The 13,055-nt window shown below is 42.2% G+C and overlaps 1 non-coding gene across 1 annotated transcript; it reads left to right on the top strand.

Annotated features, from left to right (window-relative positions):
* Nucleotides 1–12,666: 12,666 nt before the first annotated feature.
* On the top strand, nt 12,667–12,772 carry LOC138802275 (U6 spliceosomal RNA). The gene has a single exon (XR_011364729.1). It is a non-coding gene; the product is annotated as a U6 spliceosomal RNA (small nuclear RNA).
* Nucleotides 12,773–13,055: the final 283 nt, after the last annotated feature.

Below are 13,055 nucleotides of genomic sequence, written 5' to 3' on the forward strand. Positions count from 1 at the left end.
TTTCAAAGAGTCTGTGAGGAATGAAAGGTGGAATCTGATTGGTTGCTAGGGGCAACTGGGCCAGTTCTACTTTACACCAGTTTGATAAACCTCCCCCTAGATGTTAATAGACTTTAATTTGATCTGTTTGGCCGGCCTAATCCCTACCTCAGGCGGCCGAGCCTGATACACCACCAACAATCCCGTAAGTATCTGCGTCATATTGGACATAAAAGCCATTTCTCATTATAAACCATGTAAAGTCATATATTTTATGGGCTCTGATTGCTATTTGCAGTGTTTAATATCTACAAGTTTCTGGCGCCTCGGAGACCTAGCGGCCTATTAATTAGATAAACAAGCGGAGTGCTGACTGCGCTCACATGAGGACTTACCAATTCATCATCATTTCATGTTAAAGCCAAACATATCGGAAAAGATAAACAGCGCACAGCAAACATATATTCATTTGTCGGTCAACTTGGAAATGTTCTGTGTCATTTATTTATCCACAGTGAACGGATCCAGGGCCCGAGATCTGATTTCCCTCCTCCGGGCCCTGTATTTATAAAACACTTTTAAATAATATTTGACGGCTGTTCAAAAACTACAAATGCTACAAAATAAATGCACATGTAGCAAATGGCTAATCTGTTTTCATCCTTGAAATGCTTAAAGTAAACTTGGCAGGAATGATCGGGCCCGCTGCCAGTTAACACTGCGCGTTAATGAGACTCATTTCTTTCCCATTTTCCAGGAACTGAAAAAGTTAAAGAAAAGAAAAGATTATACAAAAGTCCTTAAAAGTCCTTGTATTTGCAGATAGGATTCGGGGGACACATTGGCAGCTTGATATCAGTTTTGAGCTGTGAAAAGTGGAGAATTTTTTTTCTATTCTTTCTGAAAATTTGGCCCAGGTTTATTATAATGGTTTCCTATCTGTTGGGAATGTGCAGGATAGAGGGGTTTTCCCATTAGTGTTAGGATATATTGTAAAGTCTGACTACTGAAATCCTTAGGGATGGGGAACCTTCAGCCCTCCAGCTGTTGCAAAACTACCATTTTTATCATGGCTGGACAGCCAAAGCTTTTTTTATTATTTAAATGTTTTATGGTTATGCAAATTAGGTTGTTCGGTGCACTAAGGGTTGTACTTTACCCCTTGGTGCACTGATACAGCTAACTGCCTGCTTCTCTTACCATGCAACCAATGTGTTAAAGGGGTGCTCCACTTAATAAAATGCAACCCTGTTCAATCCCCACCCATTTTTGTGATAGGTTTCTATTACATGAATTAGGCCGTTTGTCTGCAACGCATCCTGACATACACCCTGAAGCTGCTGAAAATCCTCCCTCCTGGTCTACATGGTCTCCACTCCTCTGTCCTCCCCTTCCCTTTTTAGAGCAAAGTCACATGAACTTGGTCTCTTCTGTTGCTAGGCAAGCTGTAATGCCTCATCTCTAACCCCGCCCACCACTGACATCACACAAATGAGTGAACACCTGGCCATGGGGCGGGAAAACAACAGAACAGTGACAGCCTCCAGAGAAGTATAGGGTAAATGAAACAGTTTTATCTCTATCTTTATAATCTATCTATGTAGATGGATATGTGGCCCAGGGTAAGCCTGTCGGTCACTGTCAAGGGTTAATTAATCCCCTCAGTCAGGCAGTTAGTGCCAGCACACAATATTGCTAGTTGTCCAGCAGTGAGAGAGTTAACAGCAATCAGGAAGGGAGTTCAGTGAGGTAAAATGAAGCTCACCTGTGTGTGTGAGGTACAAGCAGTGACAGAGAAAGCCAGACTTATGTGGAAATAGCAGCCAGAAATCACAGCACAGATCCACAGATGGATTACAGTATAGGACTGGTAAGACTCAGGTACCTGTAAGTATACCCCCTGTGAGAAGCAGCCAGACTGTGTGGGTCAGGGGCATAACTACAAATGGCTGGTCCCCATAGCAAACGTTTGATTGAGCCCCCCTTCCTTCCCGACTGACCACTTAACCACGAAGTGTGGTCATGACTGCAAGCGCTCGTCAGAAGTGCTTGCAGTTAAAGGTACATCTGCAGAACCCTTGAAGCCCTATTGACCACCTGGTGCTCCACATGATAACAGCTCAGAAGGCTCAGCTTAGTGCAAGAGCAGGCACCATGATGTGGTGGGACCCATAGCAGCCGCTATGGCTGCAACAGTGGTAGTTACGCCCCTGGTGTGGGTTCTAGGAAGCATTTCATCACTGTCACCACTGATGTTTCTTTCTGTTGGAGTGTACTGTACTGTATATACCTGAATGAATCTTGTTAAACTTCACTACAATGGAGTCTAACTTCCTGAGGTGTGCTATAGAGGGACCTGACCCAGCCCCCCCCCCCCCATTTTCCCCAGAATCTAAAAGAACTCACAGTATCCCACACCGCTATATGATAAGAGTGGCAGTGGATAAAGGATAGATTAATAGATACAGTATTTTTTTACAGTGTAAAACAGAAGCAGATTGAGCATGCAATAGGCAGGTACTTGGCTCTGAGATGCAATGCATGCTGGGAAAACGTAGTTTCCTGGCCGACGCCATCTTGGATATAGACTGGCTTTTAGAAAGATAGAACATGTCTCAAATTACTCAGGGGAACTTGGTGAGTAAGACCAGCTAGGTTTGGGAGCATTTAATTTTTTTAGCTGTTTAGTGAAATACCCCTTTAAGGAGTCCAGTGGGCGATCTGTTTCTATTATGGCTCTACTAGGCATCGCTCCAACCTAGCTAGAATCCTGCTTCACACTGATGAGGGGCAACATCCCGAAACAGCTGTCTGTCGATGGTTACCTGGCCTTGGCTTTTCCTTGTAATTACATTGACTTATAGAGCCACTTATTATGGTGGTTTTGGTGGTTTTCTTACAGGAGACACCCCTTGGCTGGGTCCTTCCCAGAGGGATATCTGGCTAGTCCTGTGTTTTGAGACTCTTCAATGAGGCTCCATGGGCTCTTCTTTGCATATTCATGTTTCCCAGGGGGCAATGCACCTAGGATTTCACTGCATTGAGCGCTTTCACTAGCAGCCGGCAGTGTTATCATTTGGCTGGTCTCCCTGAGATCAGCGATCTGTTTCTGCAGTGGGCGGTGTCACTCAATGGACTGGACTATTTACCATGGAAACATCAGAGATTTCAATCAATAAATTACAAGTTATAACAAATATTTTCCCATAAAAGATATATATCAATCTGCTCAGCTCCTTCTGCTTTATAACATGATGCCGATAGGTTAAGTAGCATATTCATGGTGACGGCTTCCCTTTAAGACTCAAATAAAACCTCTCATCTTTAGCCTAGACAAATCTCCATGCAAGGAATTGTACTGAGCTATGATGTTGTGTCTACTGGCAAAGACAGAGAAGAATCTCTCCTAGACAAAATAATTCTTTTTTTTTTTTTTTTTTATTTTAATGTAACTTTTCTTTTTGGATTGGAGCCTCATAATGCCACATTGTAACTACAACCCACGTTATGTTTATATAAGAGTCTGACAATTGAGAACTTCCTAGAGCAGTGTTATACAACATGAATACTCAGTAACGCCTACTCAAAAATGTATCAAAGTCCCCCCAAGGCTACGATGGTAGACTTAATAAATGTACAGCCTGGGGATAATAAAAGTGCTTTTTAAGGACATGAGAGATACCCTGTAAGATAGACATAGCACAGGTTGGGAACCTACCTTAGAAGGTGTTGCACATTTACTCTCTATGTGTATCGCCTATAAGTGATGCCATGTCATGGAAAACATTTCCTTTGTTTCAAAGTTGCTTTTTTTTTTTTACATTTTTATGTTACAGGAGAGTAAACAAATTCAGATCGCAACTAAAGACTCTGTTTGCTTTACTTTCCAACGATGGAACTATGCAAATATGGTAGAACATATTGTACAAACACAATGCTGTGTAATTCTACTTCAGTCGAGTCAATATTTTGTAAAGACTGCAATTCTTGTTGGAGGAAAGCAATGTCTTGTTTTTTTCCCCCATTCTTATCTCTTTCTTGCAGGCTTGGATAAATGTCGAATAAACATGACAACAATTTAAAATAAACTTCTAAATAAAAGTGTAGTTCCCAGATCTAAACTTAATAGACTCCGATGAGAGGAGTGGGATGTTAAAGGAACACACCAGCCAAATCTGATACACTGTGTTATGCTTGTTGCAGGTCTTTGAGGGGACGTAACACATGGACTCCCTTTGGTCCTGTGCTAGGTTGTATTGGTTTGGTTTATTCGTTTTGGAACGCTCATTTAAAGGTGAACTACAGCTATAATACTATTTTATTTTTAAGGTTTATGGACAGTATGTTTAGATGTGTAAAGTACATTCAAGCAGACTGGTGCCCGCTTACCGATGCTCTGGCCCCCAGAGTCCCTGTCCGCTTACTGGTTAGAGAGAGGACCTGAGACGTGACATTCCAGGCCCGCTCAGCTAGTCAGTGGCCTTAGTGAGGACCTCCCTTCCTCACTCCCCAGGTCCTCTCTATAACCAATAAGCGTCTGGGGATCAGAGCATCGGTAAGCGGGCACCAGTGCTGGAGCCAGAGAGGTAAGTGCATGTTATTTTTTTTTCAATTTTGTAAAAATCAGCCTGCCCGAAATTCAATAATAATTCATTTATTTACATATAGCGTCAAGTTATTCTGTGGCACTTTACATACAGTAGCTTATACAAACCTAGAAGATTGTCGGCAGAAAAAGACCACTGGGTCCATCTAGTCTGCCCTTTTAGTATTCCCATTCTTATTATCTTAGGATAGATATATGTTTATCCCAGGCAGATTTACATTCTGTTATTGTAGATTTACCAACCACATCTGCTGGAAGTTTGTTCCAAGCATCTACTACTCTTTCAGCAAAGTAATATTTTCTCATGTTGCTTCTGATCTTTCCGACTAACCTCTCACTGTGTCCTCTTGTTCTTGAACTCAGTTTTTTACTAAAAACTCTTCCCTCGGTTTCAATCATGTCCCCCCTTTCCCTTCTTTCCTCCAGACTATACAGATTCAAATCCTTAAGTCTTTCCTGATATGGTTTATGCCTCACACCCTCCACCATTTTTGTAGCCGTCTTTGGACCTGTTCTATTATATCAATATCTTTTTGTAGATGAGGTCTCCAGAACTGGACACAGTATTCCAGATGTGGCCTCACCAGAGCTCTATACAGCGGGATCACAATCTCCCTCTTCCTACTGGTTATACCTCTAGCTATACACCCCAGCATACGATTAGCTTTCCCCACCACCTGGTTGCACTGGTGACTCATTTTAAGGCTGTCAGAAATCACTACCCCTAAATCCTTCTCTTCTGAAGTCTTTTCCAACACAGTACTGCCAATGTGATACTCGGATAGAGGATTCCTCCTCCCCAAGTGCATTATTTTACATTTGGAAACATTCAATTTCCAATGTTTGGACCACTTATCTAAAAAAGCTAAATCATGGCAGGCAGCATACAGAAGAATGGTCAAGTTGCAAGCCAGGTCAAACACAGGAGAATTAGGTGAAAACCATATCTCTGCAGATCACTATACCACTAGAGTGTAACTGCTCAGGCATAGGTAGCAAGATCACTCAAATAGGTCCCTGTCCACATTAGGGCTCACAATCTAAATTCACCTATCTGTACATGTTTTGGAGTGTGGGAGGAAAATCTCACACCACTGGGGAGAACATACAAACTCCTTACAAACGTGGGATTTGATCCCAGGATTCCAGTGCTGCATAGCAACAGTGCTGACCATTGAGGAACCGTATTATCCAAATATTTTAACTGTTGCATAATATTGACTTTGATGTTCACAATACACATTTCACTATATATTTATCTACCTAGCTGGGAGTCCAGTCAGGTCAGAGTTCCCAGCCACCTTGTGACATAGGGCCCTATTCCACCGGACGATTATCGTTTGCATAATCATTAACTATTAACGATCTCAAACGACCGCTATTGCGAAACACCTGAAAACGTTCACTCATTTCCATGGAACGATAATCGTTACTTATGATCGTAATTGCGATCATCTTTCTTCGCTATTTATTCGCTATTGCGTTCGTATCTATTGCGAACGACCGAACGGTGTCTTATTCAATTCGAACGTTTTGCGAACGAGCAACGATAAAAATAGGTCCAGGTCTTATAAAGCGATCAACGATTTCTCGTTCGGTCGTTAATCGTTAACTGCATTTCAACCGAACGATTATCGTTTAGATTCGAATGATTTAACGATAATCTGAACGATAATCCTCCGGTGGAATAGGGCCCATACTCACCTTTCCTTTGCTCCACACACCAGCCAGTCCCTCTGATCTCTCCCACAGTGCTTGGCTTTGCATGCTACATTTCTCATTCACCACTAGTACCCACTCTACTGCACGTATATAAAGAGAATGATTCTTGCCACCTATGCCTGAGTAGTTACACTCTAGTGGTATAGTGATCTGCAGAGATATGGTTTTCACCTACTTCTCCTGCGTTTGACCCGGCTTGCAACTTGACCATTCTTTTGTATGCTGCCTGCCCTGACCTGTCATCTCACTCTAAGGGTAGCTTCACACGTACTGTATCGCTGCGTTTTTATCGCTGCGTTTTTTACATGCGAGTTTTGATTTTCACATGAAAATCATGTGAAAATCAAAACGCGCATGTAAAAAACGCACCATAAACGCAGCAAAAACGCAGCGATAAAAACGCGATAAAAATGCAGCGTTAAAAACGCGGCGATACGGTACGTGTGAAGGCACCACAGCAGATCTGCAGCAGATTTGATGCTGTGTTCAGTTATTTAAATGAAATCTGCTGTGGATCTGCAGCAGAAAATCAGCTGCGGATCCGGTAAGTGTGAACATACCCTAAAGGAACATCTGTCCTCACCTACAGCCTGAAACACTACGCCTCTGCTACATCTTTCTGTACCACACTATACCCACAGCAGCAGCTGCTGCCAACATTGCCCATGATAAGTGTAGTCACCAGAGCGCTCACCACCCCCAACCAATCTCATCATCTGAATGTTATAAATACATTTGTAGCTTGCATAAGGATAATCGTGGTGTTGCTAGTAGGTTGTCGGCCAGTTAAAGCTGGGCTGACAATGTCTCTTTCACTTTGGACAGTCTTGTTATGGACTATATACTCGATCGACTGAATTTTTAAAATATTGTTATTAGTATTTGTTTATGTGTCTTTGTAACCCATAATACACATAATGTTCCAACCTCATCTTTATGGTCTTTATTTTATTTCTTGTATTCCGGGGTTGCAGCTAAGCTTCAATGGGTCATTCTAAAGAGCGCAATACATTCCAGTGTTGTAGTGTAATAAGATGTCATCGTGGGTCACTGAGGGGCATAGTGCTTAAAAGTTGCCAACATTTTGTTGAGTTAATAACAGCAGCGATCTAAAACTGATCTGGCATTACAATCAGCACAAAAACTGAGCCTCATCGGGAGCTTTACGGTATGGGTTTACATGGCTGAGCAGCTGCATGCAAGCCTTACATCAACAAGCACAATGCTAAAGAGTGGATGGTGTAAAGCCAAAGATACTGGACCACACCTCTCCATACAGTCTGGTTTTGGTGTTACTTGTCTGACTAAATTGTGCCAGCTGTAAGTTTGGTGGAGAAGGATAATGCTAAGGCCCCTTAGTTCCAGTTTAGGTAAATCTTAAAGGAGAAGTCCGGCTCCAGCAAGGATGTGACAGAGGGCAGAGGAGATAACAATGAAGCATTGCTTACCTCTCCCCTTGTCCACAATGCGACATCTGTCCGGGACCCCTGCTTTTCCCCTGATGACATCACAACTTGGTGTAAAATGTCTGTCCTGATTGATGGGCAGCCTGCTCAGCCAATCAGTGACTAGACCTGGCCAGTCCATCAGCCAGGTCATGACATTGGCTCTGTTAGAGATCCCATAGCCAAACAGGGGACAATTGTCACTTTCTGCAATGTATGCTAAATCGGTGATTGCCAGCTCTGACCTCAACCCCATTCAACACCATTAGGATGAACTAGAAGAGAGGTTGGGAACCATGCCCTCTCATCTAACATGAGTGTCCGACCTCCCAAATTCCCATAGAAACCTCCAAAATCTTGTAGAAAGTCTTCCCAGAATGAGAGGAAGCTGTTATACCTGCAAAGGGAGATCAAATCCATAATAATGTCTATGGGGGAGATTTATCAAAATGTGTAAAATTTAGACTGGTGCAAACTGCCCACAGCAACCAATCACAGCTCAGCTTTCCTTTCAGCACTGCCTAAAGCTGAGCTGTGATTGGTTGCTGTGGGTAGTTTGCACCAGTCTAAATTTTACACCTTTTGATAAATCTCCCCCTATGGGTTTAGAATGGGAAGTCCAAAAACTTCCTGCAGATAGCATCCATATAGCGTGTATAAAAGGCATACAAGAGCATTTGTACCGACCTGACCCCATACAGTAAATCATATCAGTCAACTTCTAGAATGAAAAGCAATATTATTTTAACCTTCTTATTCTATTGTTTTCTCATAATACTAACAATCTATAATAAAAAGCAGAAAGAACGTTTCTAAAATCTGCAGTCCAGCTGGTCAGTCTCCCTGTCCTTATCAAATCCATGCAGCTGCCGGAGGAAAGGGAAAAAAAAATCCCCAAGGCCTCAATGTACTTTCCCTGGTAATGTGTGTTCTTATAAGAAAAGTCATCCAGTGAACCTCATAAGGTAATGTACACATAGAAATGACATATTGTCGCTGTGACTGGTCCGACCAGTTGCCGCACGCTCTAAAAATCTGTATTAAAGTTCAATTATTACAACACTATAACACAATCCAATATCAGCGGACATAATTTGAGCCGTTTCTGCTGTAATTATTACACATGACTTTAAGACCAATGGGTGTATTTATTACAGCAATTTCATAGACTAGGGATTAGAGTATCCGTCTTTCAGCCGGAATGGAAAAAGGTCGTATTCTGAACACTGTACATTGGGGTTTGATTTATGAAAATGAAAAGGTGGGGGGGGGGGGACCTGTAAGAAAAGTGGTACTACAAATGCCACGCTCCACCTAGACAGGTAACAAGATTGTATACAGGTCTCCCCATTGTCATTTATAGTGTATCTATGTGTACGCTGAAAATAAAAAAAATTAAATAAAAAAAAAAAAAAAAAAACATTAACCCTTGGAGTGGTCCCTTCTCTCTTGTAAGACAGGTATTTAATCTCAGAAAGGTTAATGGGAATCTGTCGGCACACAGACAGGACCAGAGGTGCGGGCAGTGTAGTGTAGGTGGCTGGCCACTTGTTAGCATGGTACCTGTAGTAAACGTGTCCGTGCAGTGGATTCTATACAATCTCGGGTCTCCCACTGTAATCAAGTCAAAGAGGAGTAGTGGCTTGGCGTTTGTGCCACACTTTGGCACCCCCCCCCCCCCCCTTCACCATCACTTACTTCTCCCTCTTTTTGCTGCATATATGCTGCTGGCCAGCCTCCTGTTCCATGTTATCACGGTGCACGCGTGCACTACTGCTGGCAGGAGCCGCAGGAGCCAGTTTGTGCATGCACCGCTGATCTCCCAGGCTGCATGCTCCTGCCATCACCGATCAAGCATGCATTGCACCAGCCATAAGGGACTGAAAACGAACGCACTCAGTTGGGACACAATGCGTGAACTGGCAAGTCAGGGTGCACAGTACTTATCAGCTGCTGTATGTGTTGAAGTGGTGTACCTTCCAGTCTGATACAGTGCTCTCTGCTGCCATCTCTGTTTGTGTCAGGAACTGTCCAGAGTAGCAAATCCCCCAAAGAAAACCTCCCCTGCTCTGGAAAGTTCCTGTCACGGACAGCCCCATTGGCAATGTAGACTAGTTAAATCAGGGATAGAGAGCCTTTGGCCCCCCAGCTGTAGAGAATTTGACATCACTATAATTTATCATATTTATACCAACTGGGTCAAAAATAACTTTAAATGGGGTACTCTGGTGAATTTTTTTTTCTTTCAAAATCAGCTGGCTTCAGAAAGTTGTATAGATTTGTAATTTACTTCTATTTAAAAACTCAAGTCTTCCACTAATTATCAGCTGTTGTATGTCCTGCAGGAAGTGGTGTATTCTTTCCAGTCTGAAACCCCTCCAGTATTGACACCCCTCTCCGAGGCAGGAACTGTCCAGAGCAGGTGAGGTTTTTACTAATCTGGACAGTTCCTGCCATGGACAGAGGTGGCAGCAGAGAGCACTGTGTCAGACTGGAAAGAATACACCACTTCCTGCAGGACATACAGCAGCTGATAAGTACTGATAACTAAAGTTATTTACATATCTGTATTACTTTTTGTTAAATGTTGACTTTTTTCCCCAGAGTATCCCTTTAAATTAATTTGCAGCACACAGAGTTTCAGTTTAGATCACACACCCTTGTCGACCTGGTGAAAAAGTGTCTCTGAAGTCTCTAAACCAAATAAAAAATGGGGAGGAAAGTCCCATGTGCCAAGTTTTGGACAGAAGTCTGTCTCAGGCACATTAGTCCATCTTTAGCAGCTCATACTAAATGAAGTCTAATTCTGTAGATTGTTATAAGTTATCTTGTAAATTAAATTACTAGGTACAAGAATAGTAAAAAAAAAATACATAAATCTCACAAGAACAAATTGGCAAATTATAGACATCGCTGACACATTCTGGAATAATATGTTCTTTTCCTTGAGATGTGGTAAAGTTTTCATTCTCTATTATCACAAATCAGGAGACGCTGTAACTACCTTGAACTTTTCTTGCACGTTAAAAAAAAAAAAAAGTTAATTTATCCTTGAGCTAAGTTTTACTCTTTGGAAAAATTTAAAAGAAATAAATAAAATATGACCGTCAGTTTACACTCCAACTATTGGAACATCATGGAGGCGCTTTACAACTTCATAGGGCAGAATCAATGTATCCAAGTCATGCAAAGTTGAAAAAGGATTCAGCAAGTAGAATGGGCCCCGGGCCCCATAAAAGTTGGTTTTCATCCCAGTTATAGCTTGACCTTAAAGGGGTTATCCAGCGCTACAAAAACATGGCCACTTTTGCCCCGCTCTTGTCTCCAGATTGGGTGGGGTTTCAAACTCATTTCCATTGAAGTAAATGGAGCTTAATTGCAAATTATACCTGATCTGGAGATAACAGTAGGGGGAAAAAGTGGCCATGTTTTTGTAGCTCTGGATAACCCCTTTAAAAGTATTACATGTATAAAGTTACTAGGAGGCAAGGAGAGTGCTATGCATCAGCCACTGTTGCCCTTGGTGGTGGTGTTAGTGTGGGCAGGTGTGTCTAGTCAATATAGAACAGCCCTATACTTTGTGAATGATATAGTGATAAGCCCGTATTACTTGTATAACATCATTAATCCAGTCATTGTGCTTCTGCATGAACAACATCGGCCTAATATCATCTTCATGAAGGACAAAGCTCCAGCTCATCGAGTTTGCATCATTAGGGAACGGCTACCGGAGACTGGGGGACCTCAATGGAGTGGCCTGCACGTTCTCCAGACCTGAATCCCATAGAAAACCTATAAGATCAGCTGAGTCGCAATGTGGAGGCTAATAATTCTGTACCCCTTTGTACAGCTTTGTTGCTCAAGGGCACATGGCAAGTTATTGAGACACTGACATTTTTGCTGGGGTATATCCACCACTCAGGGCCGGCTCCAGGTTTTTGTGGGCCCTTGGGCGACAGAGCCTCAGCGGGCCCCTCATTTACACACTATGCACAATAACGTGAGACACTACTAACATGTACAAACATACATTATTGACACAGACACTGACTGACTGATACTGACACACAGCAGTTACAGCTCAGTCTTCTCCCTCTTCCTCTCTGTTGGGCCGCTCTCCACACTGTAAGGTTGAGGACCTTTAGGTCATGTGATCAGGTCTTTATCCCTTTTCTCTCTCTGTGCAGGTCCTGCTCTCTCTCTTCTGATGTTCAGTTCTCACCCTGCACTAGTGATCGGGCTGGACATCAGAAAACTGGGCCCCTCTCCCTCTCTGGGCCCCTAGAGATGCTGTGGGCCCTGGCACTTGCTTAGGTAAGTTTTGTGCTGACGCCAGCCTGGCACCGCTGGTGTCGGCTTTTGTTTCAATAAAGTCATCTGTATCATGAAATTCTTACATTTTCCATAAATTTCACCCCCAAGTCAAATATCCCTATGTTTTGTGAATATATATATACAGTATATATATATATATATATATATATATATATATATATATATATATATATATTCACAGGGCTGTTGGTGAGCTGTCAATGTCGGAAAGGGGTAGCTAGCACCATAGTAACATGGAGGCAGTCCATATGCTCTGCAGTGGGGCCTCCCCTGCCCCACGGGCCCCATAGCAGCTGTATGGTCTGTGTGTATATTATATATATATATATTTACTTATTTATTTTTTTCCTTTTTCCACAAAAACATTTTAAATGTCATTACATTCCAAGAGACATAACTTATTTTCTCTTTTAAATCTTTTCATAAACATAACCATACTGAAAAGCTTTCTTGGGGGTGAGTTGGGGAGGGAGAAAAAAAATTATTGGTTTTTTTTTTTTTTAAGACGGTAACAGAGGTTCCCTACCTCTGTCAAATCCAATAGATGTCATAGTCACTGACGGCAACAGGCATTAAACGGCTAAAAAAAACCACAGCACATACTAAAACTGGACCCATACAGAGAGGACTCGCATGGCCCCTGCGCAAGGATAACATGCAAATTAGTGAAACATTTCATATTTTAAAAAAAAATGCAAATCCCATCCCAGTTCCCAGCATGGTCTTCTTTTGCAGATAGACAGGTGCATTCACTTTTTTTCTCTGACTGTATTTTCAGAGTAAATGTTCCCAGGCCATGAGGTTCAGATCATTTGCTATATACAGCAGCATCACCATTGTTAATAAAAATCATTTAATACGATATTGTGAGCGATTCTGGGCAGCCACAGAATTCAGCACATTGTGGCTACTGTCTGCTGGCTCCAATTAGTCACTGGGTATATAAGGTATTTACTAATTGCTGTCAT

This window comes from Dendropsophus ebraccatus, chromosome 9, assembly GCF_027789765.1.
Source record: "Dendropsophus ebraccatus isolate aDenEbr1 chromosome 9, aDenEbr1.pat, whole genome shotgun sequence".
Lineage (NCBI taxonomy): Eukaryota > Metazoa > Chordata > Amphibia > Anura > Hylidae > Dendropsophus > Dendropsophus ebraccatus.